Raw genomic sequence first — 24,653 nt, 5'->3', positions numbered from 1 at the left:
CACACAAACACGCCTTTTCCGTAGCCCACGCCACAGCTGAACAGTTTTCCAAACAGCTCTCACCACTCAAACACAGTCAGAGGACGCAGTTTTAATGAGAAGCCTCCACCAGCCACAGGTTTGTGAGCTTCATGAGCTCAACTGGCAGGAAGCCACGGACTGTTTGGAGGTTTATTTCTTCCAAATGAGCTTGTAAAACTGAATGAGTGTTGAGAGAGTTACGGGAGGTAGCTGCTACTGAGGCCAGTGGACGATAAAGGAAGTTTCTGAGTATTGGTAGTCGGCTTTGATTATTAACTACAGTATTTTAGGTGTAAACAGTAGGGCTGGACCCCAACCCCACCGTCGGACAATGAACACTGATATAGTGTTCACGTCATTACAGTGACGTCGTGCCGACTGCTATGTCTCTCAATGGGAAATACTCAACAAAGCCGTGGATCCAGACTATTAGCCGCATCGCTGCGAAAATCTGATCACTTGGTCCTTGTGTCATTTCTGACCTTCCCTGAAAATTTCATCCAAATCTGCTGTTCCGTTTCTGAGTAATGTTTCACACAGACAGACGGACAGATTCACAGACAAACGTACGCCAATCGTCTCATAAGCAAATTAAATGAAATATTAAAACTTTGACTGTTGGTGTTGCTGCAGGGGGAATCATAGGGTCACACAAATCACCAGAATCCAACAGTTTGATATTTTTCTTTCTGGTTAGCTGGTGAACAGGTCTGTAGAAAATGCTCTGAAGTCAGTTTTCAAAAATTTTAGTCAAAACCACCAGACACTTTTGTAACAAGATCATGTTAACTGATCAGAAGTTACTAATCACTGTAAAAAAAAAAATAAAAAAAAGAAAGAAAAAGAAAACTGATGTATCAACAAATAATTGCTGGCTTTTTTGTTCTGACTGGTTTTCTTTAATTCTTGTGTCAGGAGGACCACTAAGTGTACGCAGAAGATGGATGTAGTCACCATGTCACCTGTTGGCTTGTGGCCTACTGTTGGAAATTTGGCCATTGTTGTCTTGGCTTTTTGAAACCAGTGACATGACAAGATCCTATGTATGCTAATTCAGAACTGACCCTCACAAGGTAGCCACACCCAGAAGCATGCCCCACTTTATGATCTTTTTTTTTTCCTGTAAATAAGACTATATCCTATGAAATACTGTAAGGAGATGTGAAACTAGCAAGTGAGACCATAAACTCAGTGGGAAATGTTTTCCTAATTTAACAAATCAAGTGAGAATTAATGTCATTTTCTTCTAGACTTTTATACTGTCACACTTCTTTTTGCAGCCAGAGGAATCTACCTCTGCTGGCCATCAAAGAGAATGCAGGTTTAAGTCATTTCAGCATTGGCTTCACTTTTCAGACCTGAAGACTGCAGTATGTCAATCTTTTATGCAAAATGTGTGAGTCTGACCTGAGACATTAAAGGGGAGAGACTCTGCATGTAAAAAAAAATGCTGAAATGATAACAATGGGAAAATTCCAGACCACCAAAGATGCAGTTCTGTGATACAATTCAACCATCTGTTTTATAACAGAAGAACTGACAAACATACGTTATCATGTTGTTGCGCTGACGCAAACACAAAGTCAAAGTTCGAGACGGTTTAAGCTGTGGTGGCAAGACAGCTCAGACGAACCTCGAAACAGATGTTGCTTCGAATACCTACTGTATTTGTGAGTTCCCATGGCATTTGTTGTGTTTGTTGATTGTATTCTGTCAAAGATACAGGTCATATTGTAGCACTGGGGATACAACTGTCATGTTTGGTGTCAGGAAAGCCAGGAGGACCGACAATGCAGACTAAGACTTTGGAGTAGAGGATGGCTCACTAAAGCCAGCTGGCTAGAATTGTTCAGTCCACAAAACGTAGCAAGAGGTCATCATTTTTTCATCGAAAATGGGCACAACTGAACAAAGCTGTAGTGATTAGCTAAAACACACAAAATTGACCTGGCAATAAGTGGATGTCAAGAGCTACTATATCTACTGTAGGTTTGATGAGAAGACTATGAACAGATGAGCAGCAGACAGGTGGTACATGGGAAGTCTTACAGCATCAGACTAGAGCCATCCCAGTAACGTCTCCAACCAGGCCATCCTAAGGTCACATCCAGTTTAATTACCTTTCAGCAACACAGTCCACACTTTATGCCAATCAGTTTGCACTTCCTGAATCCTGATGTCTCTGGTAGATGTACAAAAACACCCTCAAAACTGTGTACAACCAAAGTGTTGCTCTTAGCTATAACGAATCTGTGGAAAACCACTTGACATTGCATTAATGTACAGTGCTTGACAAATATCAGTCTATCAAACCCTTGTGCTTGAAATAGTGACACTTACAGTTGGGACCTCAGTGCCACCGCAGGCTCACATTACCATCTTCAGCAAGTTGTATCAGAAATAGAACAATCGTAATCTGGACACGACAGCCGGCACATGTTGCAACCCCGTCTGTAAAACTGTTTCTGTCCTGAGATTTAAGACCAAACGCCTCGAAGTACTTGCATAATTTACTCGTCAGCCCTTTAAATGTTCCTTCACGCTTTAAGTAATAAATGAGTGGCCAAGCTCAGAGATGCAAAACTACTAGACTTGTTAGAGTTTCATCATTAATTTTGGCATCTGGCATGCAAAGGTTCCCGGTTAAAACCCACCAATCAGACAGGCAGAATGATGTGTATTATATATAATATAAACAAATACAGATTCAGTAAGCCAACATTTTTTATTGGTATTCCATAAATTGGATGTAATGAGCAGACAGTGAGAAAAATAAATGTTAGTTCTCTATGGTAGACAAACCTTATTTCAGCATTTTCTCTACTCTCTGATTAGTGCTTCCTTTTTTATTGAATGACATAGTGTGTGTCTGTTGTTGAACATACTGTTGTCGTTGATTCCCATAAATTGCCCCAGCGATCCAAGACGCATCCTGTAAACGTGCAATTGCAAACTTTGCACTTTCTTTAGTTGTCCCAAAGAGGCCTAGTTTCACAATGCTGCAAAAGCACGCATTGCACCCTCAGTTGAATATTTTGCACCCCTAGTTGAATTTTAAAGAAGAGTGAAAGCTTTAGCCGAGCGCTTTAGCTAGTCTGTGCAGCTGGGTGTCTCTAACAGCAACTGGAACGCTTAACTCTGTAGTGTTTGCTTAATGTTGAAATATGGTTACAGTCATTTTCATAAATGGTTGGGGAGGAAAATGTCTAACACTGGCAGCAAAAGAGGCCATAATAGTAATATTAAGACCAAAGTCATGGTGAGGACCTCTAGCAAAGTTAGCTTCGTCATCTCAAGTTTACTTGCTAATGCTACCCTTTGACCTGCAACCTCCACAAGTTCCCTCAGTGAAGATAAAGCTAATGCAGTTATGTCTTAAAATGTAGTCAACTAATTTGCACAGTGGGGTAAAGTGTGCATTTTGTGGCTTATAGCATAAAACATAGATTGATAAGGATATTCCTGAAAAAAAAAAACTATATTTTGCTTTTTGTAGAAATGTTGCCACTCTATATTCACTAAGCATTGTTTACAGAATTTTCCAGCAGTGCTTCAGCACAATCTGGTCCGTGGAAATCAGCTTTGGGAACCATAATGTGCTAGTTTTCATTCATGTTGCTGGTGTTCTTTTATAAATAACACATTTGTAAATCATATTAATTACAAGTTCCAAACACAGGCAGCCTCAGTATGGATATTAGACAAATGAAACACATAAACATGTGCAAATGCTAGTTTGGCTTTGATTGTTTGGTTACAAGAAACCCAAGTTCTAGAAAAAGTACCTTTTCTATTCCCTTTTGGATGGGCATACATTCACACTTTTTTTTAATGTACTACCATAGCTGCACAAGAGTTTAGCCTTTCAACACCATTAGCTAACACAATTTGATTTGATTTATTTGGATCCCCATTAGCTATGGGAACACATTAGAACACAGGAGTGATGGTTGCTGGAAATGTTCCTCTGTACCCCTATGTAGATATTCCATTAAAAATGACCTGTTTCCAGCTAGAATAGTCATTTACAACATTAACAATGTCTGGATTTCTGATTCATTTAATGTTATCTTCACTGAAAAAAGACTGCTTTCTTTCAAAATTGAGAACATTTGTAAGTGACCCCAAACATGTGAACGGTAGTGTATATGTATATACACTTTATTACTGTTTTATCCAGATAAAAAGCAGCTGTGGATGTATATAAACTGGAACAAATTACTTTATGCCTGCATGTTTACACTTCCTGTAGTTTCAGATGCAACTCATTTGATCCCAGATAAACAAATAAATCACTGAACAGTAAGTGTAATTTTGTAGTTTGCTTGTTTAAACAACACCATATTTGGTGCAGATCACACAGAAATTGCACTATTTAAAATTTGCTTCAAGTATGTTTCAAGTATTTGTGGAAAATACTCTTCCATATACGCCACGGTAGGTTTGTTAATTAACTGCTGACAGAGAGGAGGGGTTTTAGGTTTCTATTCAACTCTGAGGAAGACGAAAGCAGCAGAATGTTTTGTGTAACGGTTCTACACTTGAGATGAGAGAAAACATGGGTTTACGTGGAGCAACAGGTTGGAGATGAGCTCTGTCTTTGGGGCTGCCATCCTTTCCTGCCACCTTACATGGAGGTCTTAAGGCTGCACAGATGAGTGAGCAGCAGGGCTGCAAAGAGGCTGCTACAAAAATAGACATCATAAATGCAGCCCAGTTTAATGCAAAACCGAGCATGAAAACTGGGTCAGAGGTTCAGACTTAATGCAGTCAGGTTATTTCAGAGAGCTGTCCACGTGTTCTCCCTACAGGAGAGGCTCCCAGCTGCAGACAAGTCATTTGTAAACCTGCTGTTTCAAGGCTGAAACTGTGGAGTTTTTGTCCCCAAAGTACGGTTGTCTAATAGTTGAAGCTGGAGTTTTGAGTCCAGAGCAACCACAGACGTCTGCTGGAACAACCAGGCATGTTACAGCTGGTGTCCCTCATGAGGTTCTGACAGTCTGGAACTGTGGTCGATGAAAACACTTTGGTTAACAAAACGCGTCTACAAATTTGGATTAATTGCTTGTTTATTTAGCTGACAAGTGCGTTAACCTGCGGAACATTTTGTTACCGAAGAAGTGATTGATTCACGTCGATGTTTCAGTGTGGAGGGACGTGTTTTCACACTACGGAACAACGGTCTGCAAACATCTTACCTGTCCTACACAAGACCAAGACCCTCAGATAGAAAGAGGATTATTCTGTGGGTTTTTTTGTGCTCATTTTGCATTAATTTGTGGTCATTTTGTGTCTATGGTTGAATTGTGTCTTCATTTTTGAGTCTCTCAGTGGTCAGTTTGTTTTTTTGTCATCAAATCATCTTTCTTTTTTGTGTTACTTTTGCATCTCTGTGCGGTTGGGTTTTTTATCTCGTGGTTGATTGAGGTGTCTTTCTGGTCAGTTTACATCAATTTGTGGTCATTTTTTGTGCCTATTTATTTTTGTGGCTGTGGTTCTTGAAGGTTGTTTGCTGTCTATAAGGTGGATTTGTGTCTCTTTTTGGTTGCTCTGCATCTATTTGTGGATGTTTTATGTCTGTTTGTGGTTGTTTCTGTCTCTGTGTGGTTGTTTTGTGCGTCGTTTTTGTCATTTTCTTCATATTTGTGGTCTTTTCGTGCCTCTTAGTGGTTGTTCTCTGTCTCTTGGTTGTCACTCTGTGTGAGCTTGCCATTATTTTGTATCTCTTCGTTGTTGTCGTGTGTGCAATCAAAGCCAGAGCCATTCTATGCCTTTTTGCGGTTGTTTTTGCATTACTCTGTTGCTGTTTTTTGTGCTTATTTTTCAGTCTCTCTATCGTTACATTGTCTGATTGTGATCAAACTGCATCTCTGTGGTCATTTTGTATTTTTTGTGTCTGTTTTGCGTATTTCTGTGTCACTTTTGCTTGCTGATATGGGTTTGTATGACCTTGTGATTTTTTTTTCTGTCCTTGTGATCAATTTGTGCATCCTTGTGGTCAGTTTAAGTCTGTGGCATAGACTGTATATAAAGATGGACGTAGCGTCTGGCTCCAAATTTGAAGCCCACCCGGAAGTGTCAAAAACTTGCAATATCACGCCATCCACTAGGGTTGGCTCCAAAAAGCCTTTGCTCCATAGACCCCAATTCATTTTTGAAAAAAATAAAATTTTGATAGACTGATTTTCTACAGCTCAGGATTTTTTTCCCGTTAGTTTTCGTGGTCAAAATGAGAGATCAGGTGGCCGATCTTAAAATAAATCAATACTGAATTTTAAATAAATCGTTAAAGTTGGTGGAGCCAGGGGGCGTGGCTGTACTTGATAGACAGCAACAGAAGCCTCTGCAGTAAAATGTGGGCGGGATAAGAGAGTCTTCAGCCAATTCTGCCCCGAGTTGCTCTCCGGTCCAGCCTGTTTGATGACGCTTTTTACGTCACTGGCTCCAAAAAAATCCAAGACGGCGACCAGGAAGTAGCAAAATCCGGGCTTCATTTTCTCGGCGTTGAAACCAACGGGTGACGTCACGGTTAGTTCACGCTTGGTCTGTGGCGGTAGTTTTTATGTCATTATGTGTCTCTTTGTAGTCATTTTGTGTGTTGAGGCACTAACTTTTGTCTCTTTGTGATTGTATTCTGCCTCACTGCAGTCATTCTTTCTGTCTCTTTGTGGTGTTTTGTGTTTCCTTTGTTGTGGTGGTTATTTTAAATTCCCATGTAGTTGCTTGATTTGCTCTCAAAAATAAAATAGAAAATTTAAAAAAGTCAGATTTGTGTCATTATTGTTCTACTTTAGAGAAAAATGGGGATACATTTTAATGACAACTAATCTCAAAGTGCATTGCTGTATGATTATGTTTTTGGCCTGACATGTTTTTAGTCCTGGTTCAACACAGGAAGAGTCAACTATGACGCTAACAATGTTTTTCAGTTTCTAGCCAGAGTTTATCCTTTTCTAAACTCAAGCAGCGTTTCATTAAGTGGAAGAAACATGGCCAGGGAACGCAATCCAGGCAGATACGATGTTTCTTTCCAAACATATCTGGCAAAATCCTTTAGTAAAATATAAATGTTATTTTGTGGAGACCAGACTGGGTGTTTTTAAGTCTCAGATCTTGAGAGTGAGTCAGTTAATCTTCTGCTGTACTTCAGGCTTCAACATTTACATCTGCATTTATGGTATTTGGCAGAGCAGCTCAGCATCCAAGCTCAGGATACATTTTCCTTCACAGACATTTGGCAGCAAACAGATACTCAGTCATTCTGCTGAAGGCCAGACAGTAACAAGATGTATACGTCTGCTCTTGAATAGATCTGAGTTACGAGGATTTTGTTTGTTTCTCTTTAGTTGAGGCATAGGGGATTTGTTTCATCATGACACCTTAAATTATCTAGTAAAGCCTTCTCTTGTCACGCCCAACATAAAGCTCCTGCTCAGGGTGGGTTTAGATGTTCAAACTACAGCACATTCCCTGATCACATCAGTCATCAGGGCTGAAATTTTTGGGGCTGAGAAAAGGCAGGTTTTCCTCCTCCCAGCGGTTTGTGCGTGAGCTCTAATCAGCGGTGACCAGTCCAGAGAGTTGACATCACTCCCAACATGCAGCCGATCAGCAGCCAAGTCTCACATGCCTTTCAGATGGACGGAGCATGAAGTCACTTCCCTCATAAACTCTGAGAGCAGAGGAGGGAGGCGAGCAGAGAGCAAGGCAGGATATCATGAGGGTGAACCAGGGTTTGACCGCTGCTCGTTTCTACGTCATTTCACGTTTTTACAAGCCATTTAGCTCCCGAGCGCTGATGAATCTCAAGTGCTCAGTGGTCAGCCCACCACATGCATGTCACTGACTTGAGGAATGAGTCACGAGAGAGGAATAAGCTTGGACCAACCCTTAAGTGGCCTCAGAGAAGGCTTCCAGCACCATCACAGACCATCACACTAACCAGTAAAGACAGATGAGCTGATTAAGCATGCATGAAGCCTCTCATATCTCTGAGGAAGGTCTGCATTCAAATTGCAGACAAGCATTAATTTGACAATGTAGAACAAAAATCACTGGCATGCCTGACAAGAAGCTACTGACACCCGGGATGAATAAGCCTCTTGTTACGGAATGAAAGCTTTTGTAATTTACTTTTTAATTGGAGTGATATAGGCTAAAGAAATCTACTCACATGGGCAACTTTAAATTAGCAATTAGCATAAGAGCTAACTGTTGGTGTCGTAGTGGATGTGTATTTAAGAGGTAAAAATGTATTGTAAAGTCCTTTAACACATGATTACTGCAAATAATCCAAACCTGCTGCCTGGATTGCGAAAAAAAAATTAATTTATGAATTCTTTAACACTTACACACGTGGACAAAATTGTTGGTACCCCTCAGTTAAAGAAGGAAAAACCCACAATTCTCACTGAAATCACTTGAAACTCACAAAAATAACAATAAATAAAAATTTATTGAAAATTAAATAATCAAAATCAGCCATCACTTTTGAATTGTTGATTAACATAATTATTTTAAAAAACAAACTAATGAAATAGGGCTGGACAAAAATGATGGTACCCATAACTTAATATTTTGTTGCACAACCTTTTGAGGCAATCACTGCAATTAAACGATTTCTGTATTTGTCAATGAGCGTTCTGCAGCTGTCAACAGGTATTTTGGCCCACTCCTCATGAGCAAACAGCTCCAGTTGTCTCAGGTTTGATGGGTGTCTTCTCCAAATGGCATGTTTCAGCTCCTTCCACATATGTTCAATGGGATTCAGATCTGGGCTCATAGAAGGCCACTTTAGAATAGTCCAACGCTTTTCTCTCAGCCATTCTTGGGTGTTTTTGGCTGTGTGTTTTGGATCGTTGTCCTGTTGGAAGACCCATGACCTGCGACGGAGACCAAGCTTTCTGACACTCGGCAGCACATTTCTCTCCAGAATGCCTTGATAGTCTTCAGATTTCATCGTACCTTGCACACTTTCAAGACACCCTGTGCCAGATGCAGCAAAGCAGCCCCAAAACATTACTGAGCCTCCTCCATGTTTCACCGTAGGGACAGTGTTCTTTTCTTCGTATGCTTGGTTTTTGAGTCTATGAACATAGAGTTGATGTGCCTTACCAAAAAGCTCCAGTTTGGTCTCATCTGTCCAAAGGACATTCTCCCAGAAGCTTTGTGGCTTGTCAACATGCATTTTTGCAAATTCCAGTCTCGCTTTTTAATGAGTTTTTTTCAGCAGTGGTGTCCTCCTTGGTCGTCTCCCATGAAGTCCACTTTGGCTCAAACAACGACGAATGGTGCGATCTGACACTGATGTACCTTGGCCTTGGAGTTCACCTTTAATTTCTTTGGAGGTTGCTCTGGGCTCTTTGGATACAATTCGAACGATCCGTCTCTTCAATTTGTCATCAATTTTCCTCTTGCGGCCACGTCCAGGGAGGTTGGCTACTGTCCCGTGGGTCTTGAACTTCTGAATAATATGAGCCACTGTTGTCACAGGAACTTCAAGCTGTTTAGAGATGGTCTTATAGCCTTTACCTTTAAGATGTTTGTCTATAATTTTTTTTTCGGATGTCCTGGGACAATTCTCTCCTTCGCTTTCTGTTGACCATGTTCAGTGTGGTACACACCTTTTCACCAAACAGCAGGGTGACTACTTGTCTCCCTTTAAATAGGCAGACTGACTGATTATGAGTTTGGAAACACCTGTGATGTCAATTAAATGACACACCTGAGTTAATCATGTCACTCTGGTCAAATAGTTTTCAATCTTTTATAGAGGTACCATCATTTTTGTCCAGGCCTGTTTCATTAGTTTGTTTTTCTAAATAATTATGTTAATCAACAATTCAAAAGTAATGGCTGTTTTTGATTATTTAATTTTCAATAAATTTTTATTTATTGTTACTTTTGTGAGTTTCAAGTGATTTCAGTGAGAATTGTGGGTTTTTCCTTCTTTAACTGAGGGGTACCAACAATTTTGTCCACGTGTGTATAATTCTAATCATGATTGTTTTTCTCGTCTGTCGTACACCTAAGTGTTTTTGCTTTTATTGGATAGTTACTTTACTCATTAGAGAAGTCACATCTTGTCTATATTTCTGGGAAGACAACCAAAAACTTTGAGACAAAGTAAAGTCTCTGTAGTCGTGAACGTGACGTGGCAGAAGAATATTATTGAGTGATTGGATTTTTACAAACAGCGAAAGATTGAAAATGAGGACAGCTGCTGTATAAAATGCTGATTACACTTCCATCTGCAGACCCCGAACGCATAGCTACTGATATTATTCTACACTGTAAAAATAATCCCACAAAAAATGTGAAAATCTGGCAGCATATGTACAAAAAACTGTACAAAATGGTAACAATAACAGCAAATATCTATACATATTCACATTTTTAGATGGTTGTTTTGTTTTGTTTTTACAGTCAATGTAAATTTATATATTTTTTCTGTTATTTTACTAGATATTATCTGTAATATAACAAAAAACAGGAAAAATCTTGAAAATAACACTAAAAAAAATATTTTTTAAATCTTTAATATCCAGAATTTTTTTTTTAAATAATGGCAAATAGCTGTAAAATAATGAGATTTTTGCTGATTTGAATGCAATAATTTGAATATTTATTTTTTAAAAATGAAGTGTCATTTAACTGTCCTCTATTGTAAAAGAACACGATACCATACAGAAAAATATAAAATTTTGATATGGATGATATTTACAGTTTTGGTCTGTTTTGTTTTGTTTGTTGTTGTTTTAACAGTTAACGAGTATTTTTTATGATTTTGCTTATTATTATTTTTAAATTAATTATTGTTTTAAGAATTGCAGTTAAAGCCTGTTTAAAATATTGGATCATGTTGTGATAATTTGGGCAGATATTGTAATTGTGGTATGAGTGCAGATTTTAGTGGGAGTGGTAACTTTGGCCTTTTATTTCCCAATAAAGCAAACATAAATTAAATGTGATTGTTGCTGCAGTCTGTACTAAACAAGCATGCTCTCTTATGTGTGGGGAATATGATTTATAGGAAAGGACATCTCTGTAACAACTCAACACGTCTCTCATGGTGGTGTAACGGGACACATTTTACTTTCTTTAAAAAAGTGGGCCACATTTTGGTTTCAGTAATATTTCCATTAACTGTGCAGCCCTTCTAGACAGACACAAACTTCAGGCTGCACACAGACGTCTGCAGATAGATTTGGCCTGCCTTAGGGAGATGACGAAATTTAGATCAAGTGGACCCCTGTGTATTTGTGAACACAGAAAGTCTAACAGCATAGCAGGGAATTTAACTGCTGCTCATAAATTAACCCTGATGTTCGTATGTTTACATGCTAACGGTACACATGGACGTTAACTGCTGAGTCTAAAGACGTTCAATGGCTTTTAGTTGTTCTTACTATTTAAACATTTTTACATTGATTTCATTTTTGTTTGACTTATGACAGCACTTTAGTCAGCTCGCATTTTTCAAAAACCTGCCCTATAAAGACTCTTGTGTATTGTGCGCCCTCAGTTTGTGCCTCTTGTGTATTAGCATCGATACATTCATATATTCTGGACAACGACCAAGGGACCCCAGACACTCAAGGTCCTCACTATTTTGCGTGTGTATTAGTTATTGATAATTTAACTAATTGTGAAAGATTTCAAACCATTTAACTACAGTTTCAATGAATCCATCCAACCACTACCTATATACACTTAATCCTCAATAGGGTCATCGGGGGCTGGAGTCTATCCCAGCTGACTTAGGGCGAAGGCAGCCTGGACAGCTCACCAGTCTATGACATGGCTACATATAGAGACAATCACACTCACATTCACGCCTATGGACAATTTAGCATCACCAGTTAAACATGTTTTTGGACTATTGGAGGAAGCTGGAGTACCTGGGGAAAGCCCACGTATTCACAGGGAGAACATGCAAACTCCATGCAGAAATGTCCCGGGAAGGCTGAGACACAAACCAGGGATCTTCTAGCTGCAAGGCAAAATGCTAACCACCAAGCAGCCCCTGCTTCAATGAATACTCCGTGATATTAGTTAAATATATACATAATCTTAAGTAAGGTAACATTTATTCAGATTACAACATTACAGGACCAGCAGGAACATTTTGTTTCAGCAGGTCGATCTGGCTGTGCTTTTTACGTCACCAATGACTTTTGTGACGCAAATGAATATCAGATATTGTTGGACGTAGACCTCCCAGACTAGACAGACACAAGTATCACTCAAGTGCAGTAGAATTTGTTGACGTATATTCAGAGCTTTCTGGAGGAGCAAAAATAAATTTGGAACGCTGCTGCAAACTTGGACCAGAGCACCGAATGTCTGGCCTTTAATGCAACAGAAAACTCAATTAGTTTTCACTCATATTTCTTTCTCACTTTTTGTAATCTATTTGAAGGGCTGAGCTGAGAGAACTTGTCACAACAGAGAGAGATTTAACTTCAACATCCCATCTTTCCCAGCGTGATACATCTTGATGTTATCAGCTGGTTGATATGTCCTCCTCGGAGCACAAACATGTACCCAAACAAACGCAAGCGCTGCTTTCTGGTCCCTGTTATGCTGTCATGGGAACAGCAGTTGCTGTTATGAAACCAAACAACGCTGACAGACGCTGTAGAACGTCCCACACAGATTAGTGAGCTGAATTAGCAGAATGATCTCATGGTTCCCGTCTTATCAGTTGGCCTTGGGCTGCAACTGGAAGATACGGTGACACTGTTACAAACTCAAGTTGACGATTTCAAGGCAGAAAACTAGTTTAGATCAGCAGTTATGGTCAGAATCTGCAACATTTTAAGATGATATGTATTGTTCTTTCTGTTTCTTGGATATAGATTTGTCCATAGAAATGGCTGAATCGAATCAGCATCTGCAGCATTTTTTGAAGTGACACTCCACTGCTGCCATAAAAACAATACATAAGGGAATGTCCTTGGAATTAATGGTGTTTACTTTGAATCAGCAAAGTGATTTGCTGTTTTGACTTCTCTGGATAATTTTGCTGAATAAAACCTGGAAAACCCCCAAATTATGGACTGATTGAGTTGTGTTGCTCCCTCGAACAGAACCCAGACCCCGAGGCTGTTGGGGGTCACTTTCTAATCAGGCACGATTTGCAAATGGTTTAAAAGATTTAATTAATAGATTTATTAATGCTGAAGAAATAATTTACTTGATGATTTGCAGATTGTTTATGGAACATTTTAGCTGGATTGTGGACATCCTCTTGTCTTTGAGACTCCACGGGATGGTTGTATGATGTTTGGAAACAAACTGCAGCACATATTGACTAGAACGTATTCTTAAACTCCTTATTAACATTTACTTCAACTTCATTATTATTCGATATAATTGCAGGTGACTACATTTTGGTCATTAGAAGCAGCACATGTCATACATTCCTTCTGTCCTGGATCTTTATCCTGCTGTCACACCGTGATCACTTATGGAATACCTCAAGGCTCACTCCTTGGCCCTTTGCTATTCTGTATTCATATGTAACCTCTAAGTAAAATCTTCTAAAAGATCTATGTCAGTTTTCATTTTTATGCAGGTGACATCTTCCCCACTTTCATTTTCTGTCCTCTTGAATGAAAACCCAGTGCACAAATTGAAAGAAGTTACCTTTGATAACAAATTTAACTTTGACTGCCCACACTGCAAAAGCTGCAGATCTTCCCAAGTCCATCTGATACCTAAATACAAAATCTAGTTAGTTTTGTTTAAAATGTGTATCAGGTGCTTTCTAATGAAATTCTTCTTACTCTGATTTTCTTAATTGGCAACTTTGTCTTTGTCTGGACCTCCTTTATACTATTTTGATTTAACTAGATCTGATATAGATCCTTGATATTGTCACCTAAGATTAAAAATAAAACTGTTCTCTGGATATTGTGAACATGGATGAATTACTGTACAGGTCCATGGCCCAGAAAAGTCAGAGGCCCTTGGATCAGACTGTGAAAAGTTTGAAGTGATGGCTAACATTTCTTGTTGGTAACTCCACCAAGAGACATAGCATAACTCAAAACAACTAAACAAAATAAGAAAAAGAGCTAAGAAATAAATTAAAAAAGCTAATAAAACAGATATAAAATGAACATGCACGGATGCAAAAAGAAGCCAAACAACCAACAAAGACTGAAAACATATCAGCTCCATTTGTACTTGTTTTGTGTTTCTTTCAGTCTGGGCAGGTTTCTTCTATGTTGGACAGGTTGGAGATCTTTTGGGAGTCTGTGCCAATGAGTTTGAAAGTTTCTTAATACAGTCAAGATCATAGGAAAACCAAGCAAACATTGAGAGGACTTTCTCTGGTCCACCGCCCCTCCTTGACAAAGGGACGGGAGCTGATGTCATCACCAGTACTGCATTACAGATGCAAAGAATTCATCTCATAGTGTTACACCCAAACACGTCCATTCAGTCAACTAACATTTCAAGTGAAACTGATATGCTGACCAATTTAATATCCCCAAAGGATTTGGAACAACTGGTGGAAATCCAAGATCTGGATCTTAACCAAAACCTAATCAGTGGTTCCTTCTTCCTCTGGACAAGCTGTCCATTAAATCTTACAGATGACTGTTGATATATTTTAGCTTGAGATGTCCCGCTGACTCACAGGCAAAGCAAACAAACAGGGGATTTTCTTATTTAACTTCACATGAAAAGAAGCAGTCTTTGTATAAATGCAATAGAACAGATTGAAGTGATCTGTCCCAGTATATTCTACATATTTCCCTCAGTTCCTGGTTTTATTCTCACCAAAAAAAAGAAGGCTTTTTAGTGGGTTTTAAATAACTTGCAATGAAAACAGTAGAAAAAAGTCTGTTAACGCAGCAGAAGATCCCAGGAGATCTGGGCCGGGCAAAGCATGCTGGGTACGATAACAGCTCCTCTGTTTAATGTTTGGTTTTAGAGCAAATGGGGAACATTTTAGAAGGTGGTGGACTGGAGGGCAGTTTGATCGTCACAGCCGACATCACTGTTCAAATTCCTGAACTTAAAGCACATTCCTGAGGTAAAATCAAGTGTTGTCCACTAATAAATGTGTATATTTTCATTATCTGTTAAGTATGTTTCTCAACTGTTACCAAATTTCCACCAAATGCCCACTAATGACATTATTACTCTGTGTTTACAGAGCCACAGAGAGAAGAGGCTGGACTGGCTGCATGTATCAGACTTTCACATCAGAGACTTTATTCAGTTTCCCATTGAGAGACGGCTTTATTTGCACCTTAACCTCAGCGGTATCAGATCAGTAAACAGTTTTTTCTATTGATGAGGTGACTGAGACGATGTTTGTCTGGAATTTTTCAGTCTCGACTATAAACAAAATTCTTTTCAGAGAACCGTAATATATCCACAGATCACACTTTTTCAGGTGCTTTCAGGTTCACAGGTCTGTTCATAGGTTCCTTCCTTCCCACTGTCACCTAGCAGGACTCTTCTATATACCGTTATCTCTCAGCCCACAGTCTGTAACCTTGTTGATCTCCTAGTAGAGCAGCTTCACTGTGTCTCACTTTAAATGCGACTGAGAGAAAGAGCTGTGTCTGAGCTAGTTGGATCACTGTTCGGTGGACTGGATCTTCCTCCTGTGATCGTTTGACCCTGATGCAATTCTAGGATCCATGTTGCCCACGTCCAGCTCAGTAACATGTTTCCTGGTCTAGATGATGCTTGTGATAGATACGGATTGTCGTCTACAAACCATGTGTTTTTTCTAATGTCCAAAGTTACTGATGTTGTTGTTCTATCTATCTATCTATCTATCTATCTATCTATCTATCTATCTATCTATCTATCTATCTATCTATCTATCTATCTATCTATCTATCTATCTATCTATCTATCTATCTATCTATCTATCTATCTATCTATCTATCTATCTATCTATCTATCTATCTATCTAACTAACATGCTGAATTTCATGAAACTTGGTGCAGGGGTGGGTCAATTTAACAGAAATAACTGATTAAACTGATTAAACTGATTAAAGTTGTCTTTAAACCCAGTCCTCTACATCAGCTTGTGTAATTACCTGCTTTTCTTTAGCTTCACAATTGTGACTACTCACACTGGAACTGTATTTTTTCACATTTAGAGAAGACATCAGTGGAGAGTTCTGATTAGTGATGGAGGCAAACCTTATGGGGATGTGCAAGTTGAGACCATTACAAATATTGGGGCTGTGCAATGCCTTGTTGATCAAATCGCAGTGGGCCAGATAGTCATTTTATCAGCCTTCCACCCTCGTCATTTGCTAATTCAGGCATGACTGCCATGTAGAGGCACATGAGGATTCATATACAGTGTAAAAATCTTTTTCATGCAACCATCAGTTGAACAGCATAATCACCCTTCATTCAACCACATACAAACAAGAAGTTCCTGAACTAAACAAGAATACTTTGGACATAAGAGTATAAACAGCATTTGTAATTTTCTTATGAGCTTTATCAACAGTAAAAAAGGTAGAACTTAAGCAGCCTTTCCAGCTTTTTACATCTATATGGAAACGACTGTGAAGAAATGATTCAAGAAAGGAAGACTGCTGTTTGTTTTCTCTTAAGCTATTCTTTAGTTTTTTTTCTCATATAAAAATCTAAAAGTTTGAGCTGCCTCAGCCTCAGTGGTCATATATTAAGGGTTTTTAAGGTGTTTCAGTAAAAGGTTTCATAAATACAATGAGATAAAACACTGTCATTATATATAGAAGACATAAAAATGAGTTTTTATTGAATATTTGTTCGACCAGATTAATAGATTCCATGATTGTTCTGTCTTATGTTGCACACAGTCGCTGTAACTTCCCACAGAGTGACATCTACCAATTCCAAATCAGTCGTTACAGTGATCACTAATCACAGCCACGTGGTCGTGGTTATAGCAGCCTGGTTATTACACAAAGCTGCACTGTTCTGCGCTTGACGTGGAAGGACAGATGAGGCGTCTCCAGTGTTTTTGTGGGAGTTGCAGTTCTGATTCTGGACAGTGGAGGTTGTAGCATCTGTATTCTTTACATTCTTTAGGCAAAACATTAGACAAACAATATATAATTGATTACATTTTGATACCACAACATTTCTGGAACAAATACTGTAGTTTGAGGAACACTAGGGAGTTGAGAAATTCAAAATTAATGAATTACACTGTCTGTAGTAATATACTTGATTATCTATTTTATTCTAGACAGAAGCAGTGCACATCCCAATCCAGCTAAAAACATGCTGGTTTCTGCTGCATCACCTCCTCTCTGCCTCCATATTTATATTTTGGAGCTGCTGTAGATATCACTAAGAGCAGCTCATCCCCCAGAGAGTGCAGCTTAAGTACTCTGGTAAAAGATCTATTAAATTAATGCCTTCTAATGTTCTGCTTCCTGAAACAAGCATTTACTGGGCTGTGAATGAAGGGAGTCATAATTCACTGATTCAGTGAGCGAGTGTCTCACAGACGCTCCTTTCATGAGTCAATGCGAACACTCTCAGCTTAGTGGGCGTACCTTCATTCCAGTAACTCATTACGGCCGTCCACACTACAGATCCGCATGTTTCCTCAAACCCGTTCGCTTATTACACTTCTCGTTCGCTTACTTTCATTTTTTGATTCTTGTGACTGTCTCCTTCTCATTTTACATTCCTCTTAATAACTTCTCATGTAAACACCACAGTTACTGACCTTAACTGAAGACTCATTACTGTTATCTGTTCATTTACACTGAAAGATTAAACATTGAATTTACTGTTTTATACTAACTTGCACTTGCTTTTTTTGCTTCTGCTGAAATCTGAACTGTAAAACTCCTGAAATTTTACTGATCATGGTTACCAGTAGTGCCAGTAATTTAGAGACCGACATTTGTATCATGATCAACTTGCTTCACGCTGGTGCCCACACAGCAGAGGGTGCTGCAGAGAGGGGTTCATATGTCCTCTAGATTTAAGCTTATCTCCATGTTTTTCTTCCTACTGTCCTCTTCTCTGTGGTTCACCATCGGTCATTCTCTCTCTTTCTCCTGACTGTCAGCGCCAACCCCCAGATGTTTTGCATCTGATTCGCTGACCACCAGGTTGTTTCCTCTTATCTGTTTCTACTTCTGTGTGTTTGTTTTCCTTTTGTATGTCTGAATAGTGTGTTTTAGTTTTGCCTCCCATGCAGCTCAAGTGGCTCAAGTCTGGTCTGTTTGGTATCAGCAGTTAGTTTTGTTTTTTTTTTTTAATCATAATTTTGTCCCCATTATCCACACTTTGAATCTGTTATGTTGCTTTTTTGAACACACAACTACTATCTACTATCTACTGACCTCTACTTTTCTGGCAGTAAGTCCTTATTCAAGTCAAAGGTCTAAGGATATAGTATGCTCAGACAGTGATCTCTGATTTGGCCATACGAATAGGATTTTGATAAACAGAAATACCATTTTATAATCCTACATTGCTGCTACCATTTTCTCCACTGTACATCCAACATCCACCATATTATTTGCATGTTAAATGCATTTTTCTGTGTGGGGTTTTCCCTATTTGAATAGAGGATTTTCCTTGTTGTACAGATCGTAAAATCCTCAGGTGTATTTTTTTATTTGACGCCGTAAAAATAAATCTAGAAAGAGACTTGGCCTGTGATTAGATTAAAATGCATTTAAAAGCATCTTTGTCAGGACATTTACTGAAATGACAACAGTGACAGATAGTGGGAAAGACCGCGCTGTTGACCTCCAGAGTTACCCATTAGTTAATAAGTTCATCTCAATTTAATTTACTGTATTTAATAAAGCCCTGCGACAGACTGGCGACCTGTCCAGGGTGTCCCCTGCCTTCGCCCGAGTCAGCTGAGATAAGCTCCAGCACCCCCCGCGACCCTAGTGAGGATGAAGCGGTGTATAGAGAATGGATGGATGGATGTATTTAATAAAATTACCATAAATAATTTGATGGCACTTCATAGCTTTCATTATTTGCAAGTAACTACGGTTCAAATAAATACAACTCACAGACTCGGTTTATATTTACAATCAGCTTTTGTGAGTGTCGGTGAACATATTACACATAAATTAATCAGTTATTGCAGATAGAATCTATCAATACCGACATTGGTCATTAGCGAAAGCAACGGCTTGCATTAGTTATAAATGGAAACCTGCAAGTTTACTAATGAAGAATAATTCAAGTAGATATTTTTCAACAGAGATGAGTAGTTTAAAAGATCCATATTTCAAATGTAACTGGCTGTCTGGACCCAACCTTAACCACAAACTGCTTTCTGGATGTTTAACCACATAAGGTTTTGAGGCTCTAAGATTGCTGGTAATGTTCTTTATGAAAGTAATTTTAACACAAGTGTACCTCAGTGTGATTCATTAGGCAACAAACAATTGAAAAAAAAGAAAAAATATATATTTAATAATTAAATTAAAGCTCTCCAAACTAAACAGTATAATACTACATTAGCATTATAGCAGAATCACTGTTTTATCAGCATTTTACAGATTAAAACTGACACTTAGCTGGCCTGGTTTTCATAAATAGTCATGCTTTGGGCTAAAATAAACATCTCCTGTGTTACTCTCATGTTTTGTTGGCCAGTCCATCCACCCAACCTCCCAGTTAGACCTGCTGACTGTGTGACTCTATAGCATCACACTGTTTGAAATGCCATTCTATCGACTGGTGATGTACTGATTCTGGCTCCAAAGAGTAAGTAGTATGTGACGAAGTTGAAACATTTCCAGTATGCCAAAGACACCCAGATGACATATCACACCAGTACACCGCTTGAGCAAACTGTGATGTATGTGTAACAGCGAAATTTTTGTCTTTCTTCAGGGGACACGAGTGACGACGAGTTTAAGTGCATGAAATTCCTTATTGTATGATTTTCAATGATACATTTTCACAGAAATGGTAAGTTGTGTCAAAAAAATATACAACCTGGCAATTTATAACCTTGAAATGAGTAAATAAGTTGTCAAAATTGTAACCCACAGACAATTTGCAACTGATAAAAAAGCTTCTAGCAAATAGTTTCACATCAATTTCTACGTAAATACACAACCTTCACGTGATCTTATGACCTTATGACCCTGGCGGTCATGTGTCTTTATCATTAACTGTTGTAATTTTCACATACTGTGTACTGCATTGTATACAGTAATAGTATTAGTAGTATACAATATACACAGTTAAGCCATACATTATTCATACTTGTGCCACATTTTGATTAGTAGTACATTTTTGTCATGTTGCCATTAGGTTTCTTCTAACAGGAAATGACATAAACAAATGACAAAAACAATAATGCATCAAGTTAAAGATGAATTTTATAATGTCCAATACTATTTGTCTTTTTCAGTAATCAATGCCAAAGCCTTAATTTGTCACCATAGCAATCAGACGATTCTTAAAATGCATGTCTCCACCGGGATTTGTTTTGACTCCCTGTAAATTTCCCCTTGTGGGACTAATACAGGATATTCTATTCTGTTCTCTTTGGAACAACCCCCAGGGCTTTGAGATTGGACGGATTCATTGCCATGACTCTGGTCTTCAGTTCCTTCACAGATTCTGGATTGGTTTCAGGTCTGGACTTTCACTGGGCTGCTTCAACATGCTGAGATTGCTTTCTGTTACCCATTCCTTGACTACTTTGGCTGCATGTTTCTGATCATTGTCTTGTTGGAAGCTCCAATGCTGCCCAAAGCCAAATTTTTCTGCAGATTTCCTGATATTATTCTCAAGAATCCTACCGTAGTCCCCTTTTGGTTGTCTGGCCATTGGCTGAAACCAACCAAAGCATGACATTCTCACCGCTATGTTTGACCATGGAGATGGCGTTCTTGTGGTTGAATGCCTTTCCTTTCTTTTACCAAGATTTTCCTCACTGATGATGAAAATCTTTCTTCTTTGTTCAGGTGAGTTTTGTAAAGCTGACTTGAAGAAGTGGAGTACATGGAGATCAGTGTCTGTTCAAATGTTTTAAGGAGTTGCTCAGATTCATCACAATGGCTCTTTTTTTAAATTTATTTTTTTGGCTTCATTCAATAGCTGAGTAGAGACAGACAGGAAAGCAGGGAGAAGAATGGTGGGAGGACCTCCAGGGCCATTAGCCAGAATTGAACCCCAGCCGCTGCATTCATTGGTCGCCCACTCAACCAGCTGAACTAACCGGGCACCCCAAATCCTTGGATTCTCTTTCAACCATGACTTTTAATTGACTAGTGGCTGACAAGAGAACCATGGTATCAGCTGTTTACTGTGTATTGGAACACTGTAGAACATGGTAGAAGCTACCACGACCATTTAGAATTGTATGTTGAAGCTGCATTTTCTCAAAAATTTGAGAAAGTTTTAAGGATGAAGAATAATTCTGGACACGGCATGTTTACGGGAAACAACAACAGCAACACGGAACTGCTTATAATTGATTAGGATCTTTAACTGAATGCCTTTAGCACTTGTTTTTATCATTTCCAGCCACAAAAAAACAACAACAAATGCATTGGTCAAGTCTATTTTCAATCAAAATTTGCCATATAAATGAAGTACTTCTGTTGTATACAGCATCTAAGTATATAATTCTGATGGACATGCACTCTTTTTCTTACAGACACCGTGGGTTGCTGTCACTTGAATGTAATATGTCATTTTTACATTTGATGCTGTTGTGTATCTTGACAAGATACTCACACTTTGCAAAGCAGATCAATAAATACAGACTAGAAAAAACATTTCAAACTATTGTCATTGCCACAAGGCTGGATTATTCAAGTTAGCTGAGTCTTGACAATATGTTTTCATTTTCTGATCAAAAGTTTAAAGCACACTAAAGTGTTCCGTTGCCAACAATATAAATAAAAATCACATTTGCAAAGCTGTCATCACATCAGATCTGGAAGATTTACATTTTAATTTACATTAATGTGTACCCATTGGAGTTGAAGTTTAAAATTATTATATAATGACAAAACTTTATTTTGTCTAATATTTAGTGTATATTTGATATTTTATTTTATCTTATAACCCACAGATTTTAATTTTTGCACAAAATCACGATCCATTTTCGTTAATCATATTTGTTTACTTTTAAAAAAAACATCTCAAGCTTCTCGATCATCAGTTAAACTGTTGACTACAAGGAATGTGGAATAAAAACAATCGATAAAATCAAATCAATTCTGCATAAGCTCTGGTTTACTCTGGATCTTTGTGTGTATCCGCCTTTAACAGTCAGTTTGTACATACAGATGATTTTTTTTAAATCTGCAAACAATCTATAACCTCATTTAGTTTTTCACCTGCTATGATTCAAAAATGTTTCAACTTTCTGGTGATGATATCAAAGTTACTCACCTGGTCTCTCAGCTCTTTGGAGGTGTCACAGCTGTTCAGTCCTAAAATGACTTCAGTCCTTTTGGAGACGTTTCCCGACACCAGTCACAGCATCACAATATGTTTCTCTTCTTTCTTTTAACTCTTAAATCCAACCTCTCTACTTTTTCCTCTTCTCTGTCAAAGTTGGAGGCTCAGTGTGAGAGCAGTGTGGAGCTTCGTCCTCTCCAAGTTTGGTCTGTGCGCTCACTGGGCGAGAGAGTATGACTTAGAACTGAGAAGAGAAAGAGAGAGAGTAGTAGTAGTGTGAGGGCAGAGATCACGATGAACAGACTCTTTCTTTCAGCTTAATTGAAATCAGTTCTTCTTTTTATCACAGGATGTTGAGCCTCTCTCGTGCAGCCAGTTTGTTGCCGGTCATCAGGAGTGAGGCTCTGCTCTATATTTAACCTGTGCTCTCAGTCTGTGTTAGCAGCTCAACTGACTCACTGAGGCTTTTCCAAACCCCCAACAGCTGAACTATGAGTCGCTCCAGCAGCCTGACCACTCCTCCTGCTGCTGCTGCTCACAGCCAGGGGCTTGGCTGGGCGAACTTAGTGGTGGTTTCATGAGGTTTGCTTTGGTTTTGTTCAACTTGGCCGCATGTTTTCTGTCATTTCTTTGCTTTTAAATCAAACGCTGCAGTGTGATAAAACGGAATGCATACATCTGAGTCCCTGCATGTAAAACTAGCTGAGGGAAGTTGACTGAACTTAACAAAACAAGTTCAATAAACCTGAAATGTTCATGTTGAACCAACAACTTACAGCTGCTCCACTTAAAAGCAAACATGGCACGTGAGACAGACAAATTCCTCACGTCATGTTTCTTTAAATCTGAACAGTGATTTGATTATTAAGAAAAGAAACACACAGATTTATTTCAACATAAAAAGATATATAGATTTCCATCATGTCTGTTACATATTAAAATTGCCAAAACAAAGAGTCTCTGGAGTGTTTAAATTTTAAAATAATGCATGCTGGGAAGTCTACTGATATACCAGTTTTGCTTTGTTTCAGCGCTTGATTTAACGGGTTTAGTGTAACTCATTCAACTGATTATTTCAGGACAAGCCAGCTCAAGTTACAATAACTGTAAATTCTAAAGTGGTCTGAAAATAAAAAGACCTTTTAAATGAACTCTATTTGAAACCAACTGAATTTCAGTAATTGAGAAAACATTATTCCAGTTAATTTCTGTTTGACGTTTCACAGTGCAGTGCTATAAAGTCAGTTACCATAACCCACAATCAAGGATCAAACCATGAAAAAGATGTCTGTTTATGAATAAATAAGAAACATTCACAAACTGTTAAATGAACCATACAGTGGAACAGTACTTCAGTTACACCTAGTGCTCACTGCTGAATTCCCAAGGGCCCTTTTATGGAAGAAAAACAGTGATTTCTAGACATACAATTATGATTATTTACATTAATGCAAGTTTGCTGGTATTAACTCAAACGGTGCATCATTTACTAAACTAACTTTTAACATGGGAATTTTAAAATGAATAGTCCTCTGAATTTGTTGTTTTAATCAGAGAAAATGGTCTGAAATGTTCAGAAAATGCAGTGAAAACACAACCATGTTGAACCACCCTGATGTAATAATGGAAAAGTTAGACAATCAGTCAGTAAACAACCACTGGAAGGACTGCTGTACAATTATTTACAGATATTTATGATCCTCAGAGGCTTAGTGTCTGTTTTAACCTTTCATCTTTTTATGGTTCTACTTATAGCTCTTGGTTAAGGTTTGGGAACAATGAAGGTCTGGTTTACAGTAACTGACGTCCAACATATTTATTTACATTTAGGTCAAACCTCTTTTTTGTCTAATTTTATTCAGATAATTCTGATTACCGAAACCACAGGCGGGTTTCTGGATGTGTACCCAGGCTTTGTACGCCCTCCATCCACCCCAACCACCTCCCGCTGCTTCTGATGCAGTTCATTAAGGAGGCGCCTCTATCATTTAAGACATTTCCTCTGAACATTATCCAATCAGGAATGATGCTGCCACCAAGAACACTTAGTATAGCAATTTAATTACAGAACATGATTATGCTCCAGCGATAGAAACAGCTTTAACCTCCTCAACCGCGTTGACCCAGCGATTTTTCAGACATTGCAATCTCATGGCGAGCAGCCCAACTTTGCTCCAAATCACAAAACCTGGAACAGTGCAGCTGTAAAACACAGATGTTTGGATCTGAATATTATAT

The 24,653-nt window shown here is 38.6% G+C and overlaps 1 protein-coding gene across 1 annotated transcript in view; it reads right to left on the bottom strand.

Annotated features, from left to right (window-relative positions):
* LOC110962929 (filamin-A-interacting protein 1) overlaps positions 1 to 22,850 on the bottom strand; it is a 69,726-nt gene extending 46,876 nt beyond the window's left edge. The window contains 1 exon segment of the mRNA XM_022211032.2: positions 22,407 to 22,850. The gene's annotated coding sequence lies outside the window, so the exon portion shown is untranslated.
* Between the last annotated feature and the right edge of the window lie 1,803 nt (positions 22,851 to 24,653).

Source organism: Acanthochromis polyacanthus, chromosome 16 (assembly GCF_021347895.1).
Source record: "Acanthochromis polyacanthus isolate Apoly-LR-REF ecotype Palm Island chromosome 16, KAUST_Apoly_ChrSc, whole genome shotgun sequence".
Taxonomy (NCBI): Eukaryota; Metazoa; Chordata; class Actinopteri; family Pomacentridae; genus Acanthochromis; species Acanthochromis polyacanthus.
Note: the sequence above shows the minus strand (reverse complement) of the source record. Positions and strands in the feature narration are given on the sequence as shown.